The sequence below is a fragment of the Macrobrachium rosenbergii genome, chromosome 2, assembly GCF_040412425.1.
Source record: "Macrobrachium rosenbergii isolate ZJJX-2024 chromosome 2, ASM4041242v1, whole genome shotgun sequence".
Classification (NCBI taxonomy): Eukaryota; Metazoa; Arthropoda; class Malacostraca; order Decapoda; family Palaemonidae; genus Macrobrachium; species Macrobrachium rosenbergii.
Genome location: NC_089742.1, coordinates 64,091,506 through 64,114,493, shown reverse-complemented (window position 1 = coordinate 64,114,493; position 22,988 = coordinate 64,091,506).

Genomic DNA, 22,988 nt, shown 5'->3' with positions numbered 1-22,988 from the left:
GAAGTTTTATTCCATATACATCGCACATCCGTGTTCAAGGTCAAATTTGCGTACATACTCGTACATGTGTATGTTTCCTCTCTTAAGTACAATTGTACTTACCGATATATCTGTAAGTGCCTTCAGTTGGCTTTCAAGCATGAAAGAAGTGCCGTCTTCTTTCGATGTTTTTTGGTTGTTGAGGGCTCTAGCTAAAATCATATGAAGATTTATGCGCTATTTTATTCCCCTATTTTTAGATCCTATTAATTGTGAGAAAAATAATACGAAAAATCCTGATAGTCTTGAGACCTGTTCTGGTATTACCAGCTTTAGCGAAAGACACTCTGATAAGATGCTATCATATCACGTGTCACTGGATTTGTTTATGTGCGGGAGCGACTGATCAGTACTATCTTAAATGTCTTTCTTAAATTTCTTTCATGTATATTTATTAGATATTTGTGATTTAGCACATCATAGCCATATTCCTTTTCTGATACAGAGTACCAGAGTTGGATTTTGCATTGGAGCACTTTTTCATCTTTGTAAAACGTATGCCCCGTCATCCTTTTTAAAGGAGCCTCTTTGCTTTGAAATTCCCTTCAAACCTTTCCTCATTTACCTCTGGTAAAAGTTCTTCCCTCTTTATGTTTCTTACGTACTCTTCTTTAACTTTACCTCTTCGGAATAATATTTTGCCATTTACTTCCTATAATACCTCTGCTTGCTTTACCTTTTGCAGAAATCCCAGTATGTAATCATCTCCAGCAAAATTTTCCTCATATAATCCATTATGATACCATCCATAACGTCCTTGCTGGAACCTTTCTCCAGTATTTACCCCTTTTAAAGAAATCTTTCCTCTCTACGCTGTATAGAATCTTCCTTTTGCATCACCCTCCAAAAAATCCTCATCAGTCCACTACTCCCCTGATAGAGGCCCCGTTCCTCGAACCTCTCCCCCCCCCCCCAACCTTTCCACCCCACAAGCACGTTTTCTTTTATCTCTCCCAGAAACCGTTTTCTTTATTTTATTGTTTTTATTTTGCTGTTTTCCAGACTCCATCCCTACCCGTTTTTCATTATCGGTTAGCGTTCATTGTATGTCCCTTTCTGAAATTATTTTGACCGTATCCTTTCCGAAAAAATTCTTCTGTTGATCATCCTGAACTTTTGTAATTGCCCCAACCACAGTCACCCTGAATTCTTCTTTACTTTATCGAAAAATTCATTCTTTTCTACCCCTCTTATTATATTCTCTTTAGAAACCTCCACCTTACTTCCAGAAGCAGTCCATCCTTTAATCCTCCCGAATCCCGTTTGCCTTCACGACTTACATCAATCCATTTAGTTCTTCCACGTTCAGAAACATTCCCCTTCCCCTGTTCAGCCTTCAGGGAAATAACCTTCAACTTTCATAATTACAAAATAATTTTGTACTTCTTACCAGAAATCCCTTGCTTACCATTTCCAGAAACCATTTCCCCTTGATGCTTTTAGAAATCTTTCACCCTTTTCTCGCCCATATTATTACAAAATCTGATTACCCTTGCACCTATGACCCTCTCCAAAAAGCCTTTCCCCCTTACCCATTTCAAAGCTTTTCCATTTACCCCTTAGGTAACAGACCTATTTCACTCATTTCCAGAAGCTCCTATCCCCGTATCGTTTCTGGAACCCCATCCGACAGGACCCCTTTCTCTAAAACCTTTACCTCCTTCCAACCTCGTGGTTTACCACTCTTGGCAACCCCTTCGACTTTATTCACCTCTAAAACCTCTTATCTTCTCTGCCTCTCCTACTTCAACCCATGCAGAAACCGTTTCTACTTTACTTCCATCCTGCCAAGAGGTAAGAAGCCCTTCAACTCCACGACGCAGGCAATCAGAGAACTGTACTTTAGCATCCTGGCAGAGTCTTACCACGTAGGAAATTGGTTGCTCTTTGAAGTTAATTGTCATTGTTTTCGGAGGAGGAGCGCTTAGGGGAATATTCTGTTGCCATTGGGATTTTTGTTTTATGCTTTTGGTGGGCTAACCTTTTTTGGGGGGGTGGTTTGACTTCGATGCGGTCCTCTGGCAGTGCGCTTTTGTGGTTTCTTTCGGTTATTGTTACTCGTATTTATTTCATTTCCAATTTGGTTTTAGGGGATGTTTACCCTTGTCATTATCTGGCGTTTAATTTTCCTATCTTTCCGTCCCTGTTTATTTATTCATTTAAAATTCGTGGTATTAAAAGAGACTTGGTAACTTCTGGTATTTTTATAATGGAGAGAGAGAGAGAGAGAGAGAGAGAGAGAGAGAGAGAGAGAGAGAGAGAGAGAGAGAGAGAGAGAGAGAGAGAGAAAGCATCGGTTACGTAAAATCTATTAGATATGGGTAAATATTTATAGTAGTACATAACTGTAAAGTATGTTCTTTTAAGAGAGACATTATATATGTATACATATATATGTGTGTGTGTGTGTGTGTGTACTGGAAAGAGAGAGAGAGAGAGAGAGAGAGAGAGAGAGAGAGAGAGAGAGAGAGAGAGAGAGAGAGAGAGAGAGAGGCTCAGAATTCCATTTTCAATTTTAGTTGTAATTTCGACCAGTTTCATAGTTTCGTAGATTGTGACATAAAAGTCAATAAAGCTATGTGCCTGATGCCTAGTATTGACAAATTCCCGTAATTAAATGAAAATGACATAACTGTTTTGATTACACTTGCATTGCTGCCGCGGTGTTTATGGCTCTGCAGATACGTTATACTGGGGGAATTGTGGCTGGCTGGCACAGCCGTCTGGAGGTCATCTTCTTTATGATCTATGTCAAGGTCATATGCACTGCTGCTTAGGAGGAAAACTGGTCTTTTCTTTCTTTAGTTCGTGTTTCGTTATTTGTTCATCATTGGCATCTAATTCCGTTATTAATGAATTCGTGAATGAAATTGTTCCAGTAATTGTCGTATAGAATATTTTCATCCGTCTCAAAGCTAAGAATAATTAAAAATATTAACATGAATGTAAAAAGTATTCGACAGTGTTTTTTTTTTTATTCAGATTCCATTCAGTGTCACCGCAGCGTTCCAGGAGAAAAATTTTTGAGTGAGTTCATATCAATGCAAGCGGCTAAATAATGGAATTAGTATTTACATACAAAGGCCACTCGCGAATCAAATTAATTTTAGACGTTGAATAGCCATCCCCCACATGCGGCTTCACCCACAAGAAACCTGTTTCCTGAGAAATTCATTTTTTAATCATCCAAAGATATTGAATTCTTGAACGATTCAAGTCAAATGAAAGCAATGCTGGAGTAAAATTCTGTTGTAATAAATGATGGAAAAAATTTAATCCAATATGTCTAATAAATTGTACATTGTAATAAACTGTTTCGCAATAGGTTTGCCAGTTTTATGGGTTGGTATAAGAAGAAAAGCTTCCCTGATTTTCTTAAGGCAACCTCGTCTTCTGTGATGAAATACTTGCTGGGAAAGAAGTAATCGTGGAAATAAAGTCAGAAATGCATAATATGAAAATTAAATACTTTTTTTACTAATATATCTCAGTGGCAAACGATAGACACGCACAGCCCATAAATTAATATTTTTTGCCTACTTATTTTTACAAAATAAAAAAAAAATCTCATTTTGTCCATAAGTACTGTCCTTATATATGGAGAGGAAATGAAATTTTCAGTAGGACAAGCTCTCTTATTTTCAAGGAGCGCTTCTTATCATATTCTCACCGCCCTTTTGGATGACTGTAGTATTACAAATTCCTGGTTTTTTTAAAGCAGAGTCGTTCGAAGTATACTTTTTAGTTTTCCGTAAAAGAAAACTATTGTGCCGTCTTTGTCTGTCTGTCCGCACTTTATTCTGTCCGCACTTTTTCTGTTCGCATTTTTTCTGTCCGCCCTCAGATCTTAAAAACTACTGAGGCTAGAGGCCTGCAAATTGGTATGTTGGTCATCCACCCTCCAATCATCAAACATACCAAATGCAGCCCTCTAGCCTCAGTAGTTTTTAGTTTATTTAAGGTTAAAGTGCCATAACCGTGAATCTGACAACGATATAGGACAGGCCACCACCGGGTCGTGGTTCAAGTTTCATGGGCGGCGGCCCATACAACATTATACCGAGACCACCGAAAGATAGATCTGTTTTCGGTGGCCTTGATTATATGCTGTAGTGGCTGTACAGAAAACTCGATTGCTCCAAAGAAACTTCGGCGCATTTTGTACTTTCTTTTTCTCAACGATGGTAATTGTGATTAAGACCGTCGCCTCGAGGTATCCTTCTTGGCTGTTTGGCGTAACCTTGATCTCAGTGTGTATTATTTATGGGGTTCGTCGTTACTCTTGTATTATCAGAGATCAATCGTGTCTATGGTGTTACATTCACGAAACGTTCATGCTGACGGTGTTATGAATGTTGGTGGTCGTAGCTTTCAGATCTTTAATACTGTACTATATGCTATGCCCATGTGGCTTAATTTACGTGATACCTGTATTTGAATGCCCTCTAGTTACTTGCTTATTACGTAATATAATAATATTGATAATTCTATGCAGTGCGAAATTATATAGATATTAATGTTATGATAACGTAGTTTGAATATACATATATTTTGTTAAACACCCACACACACATATATATATATGTGTGCGCGCGTGCGTGCGTGTGTTTTTCTGGCACAGTTTTGCCTCCAGCTGGTATGGCCTTCACTTACGAAGACAAAACATTGCATTTAACAGCATTTTATTTTCCGGAGCGTAGTTAAGCCCGAGACGAAAAGCAGTGGAAAACTCAGAAGGAGAATGACAAAAGTGCAAATTCTTGCCGCGCCCATCTCGGGGAAAAAAATTGACAAATTTAGATGTTCCAGTCTTCCGGAATGGTTGGAATTGGAAGTATGACCGTGATTTGGGACGCCCCCGAAGTACCCGTTTCTCCGGAGTCGCGTCTCTTTCCCAGTTCTAAATTAGAAACCGGGAGAACGGCGTGGCATATAAAACAGACATTCCGACCTCCTTTTTTTTCCTTTTTATAAATAAGTGTGTAGTGTGTGGGGGCGCAATATTTTTTTTTTTTTTTTTTTTTTTGTATATGGAAAGGAATTGGGCTCCAGCGTCAGAGGTTTCAGTGCGTAGATTTTCTCTTTAACCTCATGTTTATTCTGCTTGTTTATTTACGTCAATGTAGGTGGAGTTTAGTGCCTTCACACGGAGGCATGTTTATTTTCCTGTGTTTGGATAGGATTTAATGTTTACTAAGTTTTGTTGGGAAACACAGAAGAGAACTATGCGATGGTTATTTATTCAGTGATAAAAACTTCTATCTGATAGAGGTAAGACTCCTCTACCCCCATGCTGCATCTGCTTTTCATATCGATTTTAAGGTTCTTGATGTTACGTAAACTTTATTTTCCTTCGAGATTGTATTTTATGCACTTGCTCAGCCACAAAATTTACAAGTTTCATCTCGGGGATTCAGTGAAGGTTTCATTGCGGAAAAATTTAAGTGAATGATATTATTGCGTTCTCGGTGTTCTTATCATTTATGGAGAGTTTTATTTAAAGTTAGCAGACCAAGGTAAACCGAAGTTAACTCGATAAGATACAGTTACTCCCAACAACTCTTCGTCATACACGCTTTCATTTTCAATCGTAGTTAAATCATACCGTTTCCAAGTGTCCTCAAATATAACTTTTATCTAGTTATCACATATCAAAACAGATAATGTAAGATGCTTTTAACCGAAAGTATTATATTTACCAAATGGCTGCAGTTGTGTTAATCGTCGTTTGGAGAATACCTCGAAAGGTCTCTGGGCGGATGCATGTACCCGTTTCAATTAGTTTAATGTGATGCGCTCGGCGGAAATTGCAAAAACATCATTTGCGGCATGAAAACCAACTTTCCTCTGAAATAAATACTCCAGAATTAAATCTTTATTATGCAGTGCTATTTTTTTCTATTTATTTGTAATACTTGCTAAAGGGAGATTTTTTGGCTAAATTGGATCAAGAATAATTCTCTCTCTCTCTCTCTCTCTCTCTCTCTCTCTCTCTCTCTCTCTCTCTCTCTCTCTCTCTCTCGTGTTTAAGAACGTCAGTATGGAAGAAGTGGCTCTTCGGGGCGTCCCCTGAGACTGATATGGAAATGGGAAGAATTTTTCCATTGCGTTTTTACCATTGCCCTCCAATTTAGCACACATGAAATAGGCTTAAGTCATGACTCCCCCAGTTGAGAGAGAGAGAGAGAGAGAGAGAGAGAGAGAGAGAGAGAGAGAGAGAGAGAGAGAGAGCTCTTGCCTTGTGTGTTACTATTGCAGAAGTCTATCTAGCTGTCCGTGATTGCTGCCTCCTGCGTTTCATCGAGTGACGATGGTGTGTACCTCTGTGATAGCTGCCAGTACCAACCTGGTTATTGGCAGTTATAACAAATGTATCTTGTGCTACCGCAGCTGCTGTTGCCATTGGCCTTACACTAATAGTTTCTGCTATTGGAGGGGGGGTAGGTTTCATTTTCATTAAGTAAATTCAGGTAGTATTTAGCTGTCTATGTTATCTGTACCCACAATCTCTGTCAGTTTCTGAGTACTTTGTTATTTACTACTTATATTGCAGTTGTCGAGTCTGTGCTCTCGCCGAGATGAAATTATATATAATATATATATATATATATATATATATATATATATATATATATATATATATATATATATATATATATATATATATATATATATATATATATACATACATACATTATATGTATATATATATTATATATATACTCAGTTGTAGTTGAGTCTCATAACTGAAATATGAATAGATAATAACAAAATAGCCAGAAATAAGAGGTACAGAAGATGTCAGAATTCTGATAGAATTAAGAAAGAAACAAGGGACTTGAATATCAACTCACGAAGTCAAAGTTCCAGCAAAGCACGTAATGCGAAACCTGATTTATGCTGTGAGGTAGGGCACACACTGATGCTGTGTTCCTGTCGTACTTTAACCTGTCTGCATTGTACTTGGTGCGTATTCAAATAAAGGCCGTGGTAAGTCGGCACTGCACTCCGAAACTCCAATTGGAATATCGGTTTAGGGTGGTGGCATTTCAGTGTACATCTTTGTTGGTCTGCTTGAATTGTGAAAGTTTCACAGTCGTTTTATACATGTTTTGGAAGTCGTGAATTGGGCGCATTTCAGTCGTTAGTATTTCATGAAGTTGTCGGCAATGGACGGGTTTGTGTATTTTTTTTTTTTTTTTTTGCTCTGTAGGGATAACTTTGGCTTAGAAGTGGCAGACCATAGTTAAGATTCTTTTTACTTATAACTGTCACTTTGCACAGAGGCAAGTCAGTGATGAACGAGCGTGACGTAAGGTCACGGTCGCTGAGCTTGAAACTTAGCCGAACTCACCACATAATTCGGTCTTGCTGCGGTTCCCTTTAACTCCTGTGTTGCATGTGAATGATCTTACATTGCATGGGTGTGGCTGTTTTGACTCACATGCATTCTTTGATGAATCAGGTTTTTGTATCGCTGCAATTGTGCTGTTCGTGACAAGTTACTGTAAGTCCAAAAGAAAATTTGGTCTTGGTTCACTCATATGATATTTGCTTTAGCTGAGTTATCCTGATTGAGCAAAACAAACCGCGACATAATCCCAGCCATTTCCAACTGCAGCATGACCGACCGATGTATGGCAGACTTACAAATGAACCATGAGTAAATGACACTCTCCAAGTTACAGTCCAATTTCGCCAAAAGTTCCAGCACAAAATGATAGTGAGACTTTCGACTGAGACCTTCGTGATTCAGCCACAACCCTTACCAGACAATCAAAGAATATTTTCATCTGCAATGTATAGAATTAACCCCGCCTTTAGTCCCTGTAAATTGTGAATACAATTGGCCCAAGCTCAATAGTGACTTGTCACAACAAAGGCATAACAGGAGCAAAATATTAAAAACAATTCATACCATTCATATCGGTGTGTCATCAAAACTGAATCTGGACGAAAAAAAAAGATCATTCAGGAACGGACACTGATCAAAGGGGCTCAAACACTACCGAATCCCAACGATTACCCATGGGTAAAGGTCACCCATGTTAAGTTGGGTGATTTTTCAAGCCGAATGACCGCGACTTTATGACAAAAATCGGTCCTATTGTCTTCACAACTTTTGAACTAGTTTTGCCTCAGTGTCTAAGTCTAAGTCGTAGAAAAACAAGAGCATAACCATTCTCTTCAGCAATGTTCAGCATCGAAAACGGCTTACAAATACTATTTGAGGCAAATTAGGCTGACTATATGGAAGTTAGTAAACGAAATTTTGTTTGTAGATTTTATATAGAATCAGCGAGCGAGTGTGGCCCAGATAATTAGCATTGGCGAGTAACGACAGGAGTTTTAAGCTGCCACTCATTTTCGCTTAATTTTGACGTCTTACTCATACATCAGAAATAATCAGGCTTGACAGATTGAGCCTATCTTCTTCCCCAGCTTAAGTTAAAGATTTACCTTTCTGTGTAGAATGCCAGTTTGCTTATTTCCTAATATATTTTTAGAAAGGCTTTGGTATCTCGGTTTGAGTGCGCTTGATTGAACGTCCATATTCCATGCATGTCTTTACAGGTCACTTACGATTGATTTTATTTTTTATTCAGGCATATTATCCAAATAATTTATATATGACTGAGAAAATGAAAATTTTATTTCTATACACAGACTTAGCTCTCTCTCTCTCTCTCTCTCTCTCTCTCTCTCTCTCTCTCTCTCTCTCTCTCTCTGCTTCAGTTTTCATTTCAATCGTATTTTCAGCATCGTATGAGCCGCCCACGTCACTTACAGGTCGTCGTGTCTAGCGCCTTCTGTAATTCACCTTGGTAGAAAATTCTTCCTTTTTATTTACTTCAAAATGTATTCCCTCTCTTTTAAGGGCTAGAGAATGTCAGTCACACATTCCAGATTTAGGTAGTCACAAGCCTTGTGAAACGCGCTGAATAATAGAAGTGATGTATTAGTTTTACGTTCTTGACACACATCAATAAATCTAGCAACTGACACACGCGCGCCGCTCGCACACTCTTTTATATATACATGTATATATATATATATATATACATACATGTATATATTTACATATATATAAATATATATGTATAAATACATATATATATATAATGTATATATATTTAAACTATGGAGAAGTAAATTTTATATGTAAATGCATGATTATAACTGAAAATTTCTTTTTTCCTTAAAATTGTGCACCTTCTAACTTATACGTCCAACTAATCATCACGGTTCTGCTCATTGATGATTATGTTGTATTCCCGGAATCAGCCAACGCTCATTAGTCATAGTTATTTCCAATGTATTTTATAACTAAGACAACAAAACTGAAATCTCTTTTCAATTACTTTTTGATTATGCTTGTAAACATTGTCAAGCAATGGAAATGCCATCTGAAAGACTTTGATATCTATCCGTCAAGTAAAGTTTTCTCCTGATGAACCATTTATCACCCTTCATAACCCCTTGGCTGTTAATAAATGTTTCTTGTTTGTTATTAAAAGAAGTTTGGTCGCATATGTGGCTCAAGTATAGGGGTCCCATTTCCATTGCCGCAAGAGGAATTTGATTGAGAGGTGATTTACTTCTGCAATAAATCCTCCTTGTACCATATAGTTTTGTTACTTTTTAGTTTTCTATAAAAGAAAATTATTGTGACGGCTTTGTCTGTCCGTCCGTACTTTTTCTGTCCGCTCTCAGATTTTAAAAACTACTGAGGCTAGAGGGCTGCAAATTGGTATGTTGATCATCGACCCTCCAATCATCAAACATACCAAATTGCAGCCTCTGTAGTGTATATATTTATTTAAGGTTGAATTTAGCCGTAATCGTACTTCTGACACCAGTATAGGCACCAATAACACAGGCCACCACCAGACCGTGGCTGAGTTTCATGGGCCGCGGCTGAAAATTTCATACAGCATTATACGCTGTGCAAAAAACTCGATTGCGCCGAAAACACTTCGGCGCATTTTTTGCTTGTTATTGTTCGCAACAAGAAATGCTTTTAGAACCACGCTTAGAATATTCTCTCTCTCTCTCTCTCTCTCTCTCTCTCTCTCTCTCTCTCTCTCTCTCTCTCTCTCTCTCTCTCTCCATCCCTTGTTCCTTCCTCTCCATTCTCTCCGTATAAGTCGTTTAATCCCATAACTGAAATGGGGACGTCCATCAGTTGTTTTTTCTGGCATCGTTTGTCTTTTGTTTCTTGTCTTCTCCTTTTGCTTGGTGGTTAGTTATCATATCCACTAAACTCCTCTCTCTCTCTCTATGTATGTATATATATATATATATATATATATATATATATATATATATATATATATATATATATATATATATAAATATATATATGTATATATATATATATATATATATATATTATATATATATATATATATATATATATATATATATATATATATATATATATATATATAAATATATATATATATATATATATATATATATATATATATATATATATATATATATATATATATATATATATATATAATTTACATTTTCCACCACCTCCCGCACATACTTTTTTTCCTCCCTACCTTCCCCAACATCATCATACTACTTGGCTCTCTCTCTCTCTCTCTCTCTCTCTCTCTCTCTCTCTCTCTCTCTCTCTCTCTCTCTCTCTCTCTCTCATTTCCCTTCCCTCGAGTACTTCTTGTTCTTCCGCTTCCCCGTCTCTCTCCAAGAGAGACAAAAGCCCTAAGCGAGGGACCAAGGAAGGTTTGCACACAAGATGATGTTGACACAGAACTTGGTCAACACGAGGACAAACGCCCACACTTAAATGTGGCACGAAATAAGAAGTACGAACACAAGGCAGAAAAAACAGAACGCCGCTCCTCCTCCTCCTCCTCCTCCTCCTCCTCCTCCTCCTCCGACGACGACGACGACGACGACGACGACGACGACGAAAAGGAGTTCGAATGAAGTGACCGTTCGAGATATATTGGCGCCTTTTTTAATGGTATTTCTTCGTCTTATTTTGGAACACAAGGCAGAAAAAACAGAACGCCGCTGCTGCTGCTGCTCCTCCTCCTCCTCCTCCTCCTCCTCCTCCTCCTCCGACGACGACGACGACGACGACGACGAAAAGGCGTTCGAATGAAGTGACCGTTCGAGATATATTGGCGTCTTGTTTAAAAATATTTCTTCGTCTTATTTTGGTGTTATGTCAAAGTCGCTCTTTTACTAACACCCGGAGTCAACTTAGGCTTCTGTGTGTAGCAATTATGCAATTTAATATGAAAATCAAATAGCCTGTTGTGTCGGATAACGAAGTTACCTTTTTGAAATAATGATCATATGATTACTTGATATGCGTAAAGTAATTGTAATACCCTTCTGGAATATACAAATTGATTTTACGAGCCTTACAATTGCCAAATGTTATTCAAATCAAATAAACCAGTAACAATATTCATGTGATTTAATTTTAAATATTGACTGAAACCTCGAAGAATGAGGATTTTGAAGGAATTAACTATGAAATTCCGGGATTTATACACATCTCTTCTCCTTCTAATCTCTCGCCTATCAAGGTTTGCTTTTAGCTCATGGGCGATATGAGCCATTCGAGGAATCACTGCGATTACAGCAAACGGTGCTTGACGCTTTAAGGGATTATCGTCTTAGGGAGAATTGCGGATTTTAATTTCGCGCTTCTTACCTTTACCCCCATCTTCCTATTAAAGCACCTCAGTAGACTTCCGCTCTTGTAGGTATTTGTGCTTTCCCTTGTCTTCGACTTCTTTTGCAATTTCTGTTTATGTATTCATTTATTTTTGTGTTCTTGTTTATTTATTTTTACATATTTACTTTTTTTCAGTTTTATTTTTTTTCTTTCACTGTTGGGCATTGCTTCTAACGTGCGTATATATCTTACTTCGCGTATGTTATATCTACGCAATTTTTTATATGCCTTTTATGCACGCAGTTGCGCTTCGTATTAAACTCTTATACTTTTCACTCTGCGTATTTTCGAATTATATATATATATATATATATATATATATATATATATATATATGTATGTATGTATATATATATATATATATATATATATATATATACATATATATAATTTTATTTTGGTCTTCTTCTCGCGTATGCAGCTGCATTTTCAATTGATACTGATGGATTTTTAACTTCTCATGGCTTCTGTTTATACATTTAAAAAAAGATTTTGTCTACCTCATACGCACAGAAATGCACTTCATTTGTAGCTTATGCAAGCAATCAGTCTCCATGGAATCGCTTTACTCCATGAATCTCACAGGCAGATTCACACTTCAGTGTCTTTCCAAAATATATAAAAGAAACTTCATATTAAAGTCTGATATGTATTTATTAACTTTTGAGAAACATGATGTTGTTAAATCATATAAGCAGAATATTCAATAATGTCTTATATGTTATAGTTGACTGTTAAATTTAATATTTTACTATTCAGTAATCCTCTAGACTATCGTTTTCTTTTCTGAATCACCTTTGAGCAAATAAACACAGATTAACACTCTTGGTCATTTATAAGTTCATGTCAGTACATGTTTACATACATTAGAGAGAGAGAGAGAGAGAGAGAGAGAGAGAGAGAGAGAGAGAGAGAGAGAGAGAGAGAACGCCAAAATTTGAATTGCGACATGATAGATATTTGGGAATTCCATGGTGCTGTGGACTTGGATGATTAATGACAGTTTTTGTTTTCAATATCTTTTATGTTTTATTATTGATGTTATTATAGCTATGACTTTAACACCGTAATATTCATCACATTATGTGTCTATCCGCATGCTCTTGAAATAGTACAACCTGACATTAGCTACAAAATGACTCGATAAAAATTTCCCTTTTTCGCTACGAAGGTGTTATTTTAATAATTTGTAAAATGTGATGGCTTGCCATTGAACGATGGAAAATTTGCTTTGCTATTGAATTACTGCATGATGAATGCGATGGCCAAAATGAATTATGTGCCGCACAAAAGGAATATTTTTTTATGCGGATATATTAAACGCTGTGAAGAATGGCTCGTTTTAATCGGCTGTGGAAGGGGAAATGACGTTTGGGATGCAGTTGGGTATGCCATCAGGAATAAGCAGTGACTCGCTTATTTGTTGGGTTTGTGTGAGTTAAGTCTCTCTCTCTCTCTCTCTCTCTCTCACACACACACACACACACACACACACACACACACACACACACACACACACACAAGTGAAGCAAGAAAGGTAACAGGTTGTTTGCAAAAGATTGGGAAGAGACTTGAGTTACCTGTGGAAACCAAAGTGTGAATGTATGAGGTAAATTTTGAGCTAACTCATTTTTTGAAAGCGAAGTGAGGATACTGACTGCAGTTGAATGAAAAAAATGTTGAAGCTCTGGAGATGAATTTCTCATGGTACAGGTTGCTTATCATGTACTGATGAGACAAAAAAATTTGGAGATATATAGAAAAAATGGTAGCAAGGTAAGGGTATGTGATGGGTAGAGCACATTATTTCTAGTTGGTTCAGTCATATAGAAAGAATGGACGGTGATAGTTTTGCGAAAAATTGTACAATTCAGAAGTGTTGAGGGAGGAAGGGAGAAGTAACTAGAAAGGGTTGGATAGGGGGTTAAGGAAAAAGGCCATTAGAGAGGAAGGGCATTCGTGTGAAAGGTGAAGTGCATGTATGAGGTTCAACGCACTGCTGATGAGTCTTTGTATTGGTAAATGAAGAAGATAGCCTTTCAGGTTTTATTGCACAGGGTATTCATCCATCATTCAGCGGTCGGTGTATGAATGTAGTAGTGATTGTTGTTTCGTATTTTCTTTGGTGACACATCCAGTTAGAAATATATATATATATATATATATATATATATATATATATATATATATATATATATATATATATATATATTATTGTGTGACATGGAGCCTGGAACTACCAATTTCATTCCAGTTAATCCTATCAATTACGCCTAACAAAAATAAAACCGTTTTATTTATGAACTATTATGATGAACTTCACAAACGCTTTTTAGATTTAATCCTCCTTTGAATAACTCCTTTTGCCCTTTTTTCTTTTTTTACTTCCGTCACAGAAAGTTATTTTAGCCAAAATATCGAATAAAATTCGAGCCTCATTTTTCTCTGATCGACCTGTTCAGGGGCGTTTTCCCTCATATAATGTGCTTCAGTTCCTGATGAAAATTCTCCCTAAATTTTTCTTCATTACGCTGCATTGTGCACAGAAGGAGAACTTCATGAATAACCGGGCACATTTTCTGTTTGTCTTTCCAGTATCCTCCGTCAGGTAGTGCTTGAAATGTGCAAGCAATGAATTTTTCCTTCGCTTCAAACAAAGACCATCTCGCACGCCTTCTCCTATTCTTCCATCTTTTTCCTCTCCCTCCTCCTCCTCCTCCTCCTCCTCCTCCTCCTCCTTCACGCATTCTCCCACCCTTCCCTTTCCTCTCACAAAATGTGTATACTGTATTATAAGATAAGACGGTGAAGGCAAATTTATTATGTGATTGAAGCTTATTAAGGAGGAATTTAAAGCTTGTCACTTCTCACTTATTATCAAAACTTTTCACTCCTGCGTCCTGATTATTTTTTATCTTTTATCGCGGCTAATTAGGTTTCTTGATTTATATTTGTCAGGTGATTGACTGTTCTTCTGCTGTAAATGGAGATTTGTTAATTACATGCCATACATCATAAGGTAATAAATAAAGCGGTGTTTTTCGGGTGATGTTTAATAATTTGTTTCTTGGAAGATGACGAGATAAGTAGTTGCAAGTCAGTAAACATGAGTTTCGTCGTTTTTCCCAAATTGATGACCATGTTTTTTTCTCTTGGATTTTTCAGAGATTTGAGGAATATCCAAGAAATCAGGTGGAATAGGTGATTAGGCCTGACTATCTCATAAATGGTGAAAATGCTTTTGTTTATTATCATCCGACGACAGTTGGATTCATGACTTCTGAAACCGAAATTCGAGAGGTATATTTGGTCGTATCTCCCGCCATATATCTCTGCTAGTAATCCCCACGCTGGTTATCCCGTTGAGTAATCGGAAGGGATTCAACAGTAATCATCTAGAGATGCAGAATGGCAATGACTAGGTTAGGGAAGAGGGGGCGGGGAGTTAGGGACCTATGCGGTACATGATAGGAAATTAATGACTTGGATGGATTGCCCAGAGAGAAGGGACAACATGCAATTGCAAAGGTTGAATTTCAGCGGATAGATGGAATGGGGAGGTTGGGTCTGTATGTACAAGCGCAGTCACATTGAATATTGCAATATACGGGCTTTGCAAATGCAAACGCACCTATAAACTTTAATCTCTGCAGTATGGGCATATATCAGATCGACGGAAAAATAGGATACAGAAAATGTAAGTTTACTAAATCGTATGACCAGGTTCAATGTGAAGAACAGGTCTAATATATATATATATATATATATATATATATATATATATATATATATATATATATATATATATATATATATATATATATATGTATATATATATATATATATATATATATATATATATATATATATATATATATATATGTATATAATATATATCTATATACATATATATATATATATATATATATATATATATATATATATATATATATATCATATACAAATATATATGTGTGTGTATATACATATATATATATGCATATATAAATGTATTTATGTATACATACCTTTTTTCTTTCTTTTCTTGATGCTTAAAATATATTTGAATTTATATTGTCATTTACACTCACCAGTAAAAAAAATCGATGTTGAATAAAAATGACAGAAAAAGCGTGAGACATTTTTCTCTCATTTACATCCATTTTTTCCAATTACATATGTAATAATGAGGGCTGAAAGAGTAAAAAATGTCAAGGTTCAGTGAGGAAGGGGTTAACAGGTTAGCTTGGGTGAACAGATGGATAGGTAATCAGAAACGATTTGTCACGGGAATGAATGGAAAACAATACCTTATTAAAATGGCTGTTTGAACAGTTAGGTTTGGTTGGAAGAAGAACTGGGAGACGGAGACGCCCCTTGCAAGATAGAGGCGAGTGGCCCACATTGTGTAGTTGTTGAGTCGCCACGCAGCTCTTAATAAGCCTTTTGGATAGGTATATGAAATTGACGCCGTGTGAGGGAAGTTTTATGCACATGGGTTTCATGCCTAATTTATCTGTTGAAAGATGAAGAGCCACTTATTTTTGCTATATTTTCTTCTGACGCTCCTCCTACTCGTTGTGTTTTTGGGCTTTCTCTAGAACTGGTTACTCCAAAATGTAATATCCTCTTATTTGTAGCACAATTCATTTATCTAAGAAGAAGAGTATACGTCTGATTCGCAATATTTTTCCTCAGTTTGATGTTGTCTTGATTAATGAACCTGGTCTTCGGCCGTACTGGCCGGTCCACGATGCTATTCAATTTTTAGCCTCATCCTGATAGAGCCTCTCTCAAAGGAGACATACAGCTTCAAATGACAAACACACGCACACACACACACACACACACACACACACATATATATATATATATATATATATATATATATATATATATATATATATATATATGTATGTGTATATACACAGTATATATATATATATATATATATATATATATATATATATATATATATATATATATATATATATATATATATATATATATATATATATATATATATATATATATATATATATATGCACACACACATATACAGTATATGTATATGTATATATATATATATATATACATACATATACATATACATATATACTGCATATATATATATATATATATATATATATATATATATATATATATATATATATATATATATATATGTGTGTGTGTGTGTGTGTGTGTACAGGTACATTGAACAAATTGTAAATGAAAGAGGAAACAATTTTATTCCTAAACACGTTCTAGACTTGAACTATACTAGAACTATTAGTGTGTATGAGAGGGGAGAAAACTTATTTTATTATTTGTGCTGAAAATACTAATGACGTTTCAGTACGCAAAACTGTAATTGAGGTGCATTTGCGTATTTAGTTATACATGTGATAATCTTTGTATATATGTATGTATAAATAGTACAAGTAGCATCTGTAATCTTGCTTAAAAATATTCGTGGTTCGTAGAGCTTGAGATTTATCTTCGTAGCGCCTACGGTGGGAAATTTAGTGGATAAACTTTGAGACGGAATGGCCTCTTGTGGTTGTTATTAAAGATGGCTCTTCTTTAAAAATGTTGTAAGCTGTCCCTCGTACGTCGGCATAATAAGGAGATAAGCTCGGATTCGCCGATAACAAGTTTGTATCATCCGTGTTTTGCCGCGATCCACGCGGTAATACATGATCGGAACGTGTCAAAAGACCACTAACATCCATTTCGCAGTTACCGAAGCGTGTTGTGCATCCGTTTGCGGCCAAGTGAGCGAAAATAGCGAAAAATAGCGAAAATACAGCGTGTTAACAAGCGCCCAAGGGATCGCTTTGGCATTTTCGCTTTTTATCGCGCTATTTTTAGTGAGGGCGCCTAGATAAAACGATATTTCCTGTGATAAGTCATGGAAGATAAGTTGTAAGTTATTTTATGGATAAAGCATGAGAGAGAGAGAGAGAGAGAGAGAGAGAGAGAGAGAGAGAGAGAGAGAGAGAGAGAGAGAGAGAGAGAGAGAATGTTAGGTGATTTTTTTATTTGTTGTATGATCTCTTTTTAATATGAAATTGTCATATCGTACATTTTTTCATGGCAAAGAATGAACTTCAGAGACAGTTTCGAAGTAAAATAGGAGTGAAGGTCAACGCATTCTCGAGTGTATCCTCTCCATGGATGCAAATATGAAGGTGAATGCTTTATTAGATTGCTCTTTTCACGATGTAGAATATTAAGTATGGTCTACCTTTTCATGGAGAAAGATGATTGAATGTAGAATTCATAGATGATATTTTTCCACATTACCACTTCAAAGTTTACGCTTTCTGTGAAATAAATGAAAATAAAAAATGTGTCCTTTAAATATTTGTTTCCCTTATTAATTTGTGATGATTTGTAAGCTACCGTGTGATTTTAGAAATAAACCTTTCAGTTATGCAATCCCTTAAAACATATTTTTGTAGTTTTCACAAATATTCTTCGGTTAGTCGTGTTGTAGTTTGCTATTTATAATGACGAATGTTTCTTCGTTTTGGCTTCATATGAGAATAAGCCATGATTCAAAACTTACATTTTTTTCTTATTCTATAAAATTTATCATTTGCACCGCATCGCAGGTAATTCTGATGTGCATAATGCCGATTACATTTACTTCATCAACCACAAATCATTAGCATAAACCTTAATTTTTCTCAGTAGTCTTTTGCCAGCTGTAGACGCCGCGTACTGTCTAGCACAGCTTATATCTGGCCAGCAAGCTGTTGTTTTGGACCAATAAACAAGTAGACAATGTGTTCATTATTGTCAGAATACAGAAACATTTACAATTTACTGTAATTCCCATACATGAAAGATTGTTGTCCAGTTAGTTTAAATAGGATGTTCCAAATGTTCGGTTTATGATGAAGTCAATTACATGTTTTAATCAAGCATTACACCAATGAATGGTTTTCCCTGTCCTAGTGCCATGAATTTGGCCCGAAATACCATAAAATCAAGCGTCCATCCTAACAAACTACTTCGGAACAATTTGGAAATAATCGACATGAGCCGATTTGCCGACAGTGACCTCCCAGTATTTAAGTAAAGTTTCTAAGCCAGAAGGTCACCCTCCACCATTCCTGCCTTCTTTCAGGCGGTCGTTCTTGAGTACAAGTAAGCTTTCTCTGCCGGTGTGTTCTTGTGGAACCTCGGAGAGGAAGGATTATCTCTGGAAGAACATCTTGACTCTCAAGATGGAGAGAGGGGCGGCCTGTGTGGCATTCGAAGTGACTGCGTTTGATTTAAATTAATCTTTTTCAATGGAGCTTTGCTTTTGTTTCGTATAAATGTCTGTTTGCTGGCAATTAACTTCGGTGAACATGTGCTTGTGTTTCGACTACGTTCATCCCAGTGATGGAATACTTAATATACGTGTATTTATGGCAGATAAAACAGAAATATGACATTCGATAATAATAACAAAACTCTCTCTCTCTCTCTCTCTCTCTCTCTCTCTCTCTCTCTCTCTCTCTCTCTCTGTGTGTGTGTGTGTGTGTGTGTGTGTGTGTGTGTGTGTGTGTGTGCGCGGGTATCCGCATTGAAATCGATGTCTTTCTATCCCTTCAAGCAACATTGCTTTTTCATAAAGGCTATTAGATACTTCATTGCACAAATATCGGTAAAGTCATTATTCTTGAAATGGTTCCTTTTGTATCAGTAATGTGTTCTAAAAATGCGACGCTTCCATTGATTCTATTAAAGAATTTATATTCTTACGGGGATGACAGCAGTTTTTGCTGTGCTGTCGATGTACGTTTGACAGTGCTTTCCTCTAGCTTGTATATTTATATGTACATGAGCACACACATATATTGCACGTACACTGCACCACTGACATCTATCTTCCATTCACTCTTGCCCTTCTATTTTCTCTTTCATTCCATCCATCCATCATCCTCCCTCTTACTTTCATAATTTTACATTTTTCAGCAACCTCCATTCTTTTCACATGAACAAATAATTTCAAAAACTTTTTTGTAAGGGGGTGGGAACAGCACCCATTAACACAAGAAAAATTCCTGCACAGAACTAAGAAAAAAAAAAGAGGCTGCCTGGAATGAAATGCCTGTAGAAAGTAAAATGCATCCTTTGTTTCACCAGCTCTGAAAGTGATAATTGTTTAGGTTCATATATTGTCCCCGGTTAAGACTGTAGGAGAATTGACAGTGTTCTCAAGATGAAAAATTAAATTTTCAGGGTTTCAGTGTCCTTAAAATGAGTTACTGATAATGATAACAGTAACAGTTAAAGAGACTTTGGAACACAGAAAATAAAGAATAAACATGGTCGATATCATTTTTTAAAACAAAGTTCTGAGACCATAAAGTTAAACTTTGAGCATTGTTTGGTTGTATTAGGCCCCGTGAACAGTTCAACATTCATTAAGCTTATTTTATTTGAGGAATTTATAGGTAGAGCTGGATATTACTCAAAGTTTGTAAATGTAGTGAATACTTATTGGAAGTCAGAAAATGTTCAAGGAAAAAGGACTCCACTACCTAAGACATGGCTGAAGTGAGAGATAATTAGCAACATTTTTCAGGAAAGCAGAAGCCCTTCAAACGCCACAAGGATTTCTTTGAATTAAAATAAAAAAAGACTGTATCTGGCTACTAAAAAAACGTCGTGTAGATTTAACCCAAAGAGAGAGAGAGAGAGAGAGAGAGAGATTGAGGGAAGATGCCCCCGGACATAAATGCCCTGTGATTGCGTACTGTGATCAACGTACCTTGCAAAATGAGTCGATTCCCTCAGATATCCAAAGCATAGTACCCAATCAAACACGGCAGGGATTCGAATAACTTCAGTTGTCCTAAAACTGCAAATTGAATCTGCCATTGCACGTAAAATGACATTTTTTTTTTTTTACCCTGACGGACAACAATCAATAGCACTTTCATCGCCCACCTAAACCTCTGTGTCTCTTCAACTTTAATATTTTCAGGAACTGCCCTTCCTCTTAACCCCCCGAACCCCACATACCTGGGGAATGGGCATCCCCCCATCGCCCCTTCCGCTCTTAAAGTATCCTCTTCAGTCTTGTTCTAATCCGATTCTTTCTCTACTGTAAACATTCCAGGAGTTGCCTTTTCCGTTTTTTTCTTTCATTATGTACTTTTGTTGTTATTTTTGGGATTACGTTTTCACTATATTTTTTTTATATTTTGCGCATTTGCGGTGAGTTTTCATTTATTTCTTTAGGGGACTGACCATTTCTGTTTTTTCATTCATTTGAGTTGCTGTTATATAGTTACACTTTTTATTTACATATATCATTTATGTTCCAGTAAATATATTCTAATCGGCACCGTAAACAATCTGTAAACCTCTTTACAGGTCAAGTTGGTTTTCTTTTCCATATTCTCATAGTTGTTCAAAGTCAGTGAAGTTTTTATTTGATAACTTATTTAAAGTTTTTCGTATAGATTACTAGTTTTCAAACCATTACTCTTCGCTCCATTAGTTTTTTCTTTACTATACATATTGGAGTTTATTTCCTGCGTATCTAAGTTTCCAAGAATCACAGAATTTTGGTTTTAGTGTTTGGTGTACTCTTCAGTTTTCGTCTTTCTTAGAAACAATAAAAGTTCACTCAGTTTTGCGAGTGTGAGAACTCAAAACAGGTAGATAAACGAATGTGTCTCTTCCAGTGTCCCGCTTAGTCGTTGTTTTACTATTTATTGTCTTCTATTTCCTCTTGGTAATGATATTTGCAAATGATTAATCCTGGTATTCTTTACATTGTTTTCTGATATTCTTCTTCCTCATTACATAAATTTGCTCTCTCTCTCTCTCTCTCTCTCTCTCTCTCTCTCTCTCTCTCTCTCTCTCTCTCTCCTACGTGAATTGTACATGAATGGCCAACGTGTAATGGAAATTAACGTTATTAGTTTTGATTCTGTCTCATTCCCTTAAGTACATTCATTATATCAGTAAAGATCTCGTGCTGTTTACATCATAATTCCGTCATCATCCTTCCACCACAACAGCTACTTTTAATTTTGCCGTTATCATTAGGTTTGTTAGAGGAATGACATTACTGCCATCATCTTCAAAACAAAAGCTGACATGGTTTTTACCTCATCATCGTCATTAGTAGCTGACGAAGAAAAATTCCATTAATAATTATCAGTATGATCGAAAACAGTGACCGTTATCATCCAATTACTCCAGCTGACAGTGACAGTATTGTACTGGAATCATCATTATCACCATAATTTTATAATTTCCTCAACCACTATGAACACCAGTAGCATTGCATAAGAGCAAATGTGACTTATTTCATCGTTACCATGACAACTGAGTGGTCATTGTTTGGTGTTGGCTTTATTTCATTGTCCTTGGAAACTTGTTATTAAATCGTTGCACCTAATGGTGACCTAGTATATAAGCATAACCACATTCATCATCAGAAAGGTATTCTTATGTACCCATCATCATCGACACCATCATTTTCTCAAAATATTACACATGACTGCAACATCATCAATATCATCATCACTGAAGACTAGTGTTTTCCTATCGTTATCCTTAAATCGGCACAACAGAAGGCATCATTATAATCATTATCAATATCATCATTGCCACTACCAGAGCCCGTTATATTCACATCAGCGTCACCATAATCACTATCATCGCCACACTCGTTGTAGATAAACTCGCGGCGCGTCCAATCCTCCGTAACACCAGCTGAGTCGAGTAGCTTAACCCTCAACATATTTCAACCTCTCCAAGGGAATGCTTAACAGACCCTCCACCCTTTTACTTTATTGTCTTTATATCCTAGGCCTCTTCTCTCACTTTTCAGAGGATCTCTTTGATGTCAGGAGAGACTGTGTTATAAGGTTTATTTTCAGTTAGATTCTCCCTTCATCTGTTCCTCACTTTGCCTTAATTGCAATCCCGAGTGGATGTCAGTCTTCACTTGTTCGGTTCTTTAGGTCGTGGTGGAGTGCGTCTCGTTGCTTTTCCTAATGAATTTCGTGTGTGTGAACTTATAAATGGATGTAGAATTCTACGTGGCATAAATGCATATGCATAATTATATGAGCGTGAGTAGTCTTCGTAACTTGCGAGGCTGGCTCATTATAAGCATGGAGAGAGAGAGAGAGAGAGAGAGAGAGAGAGAGAGAGAGAGAGAGAGAGAGAGTGTATACATTTGAACTGATAACAATCC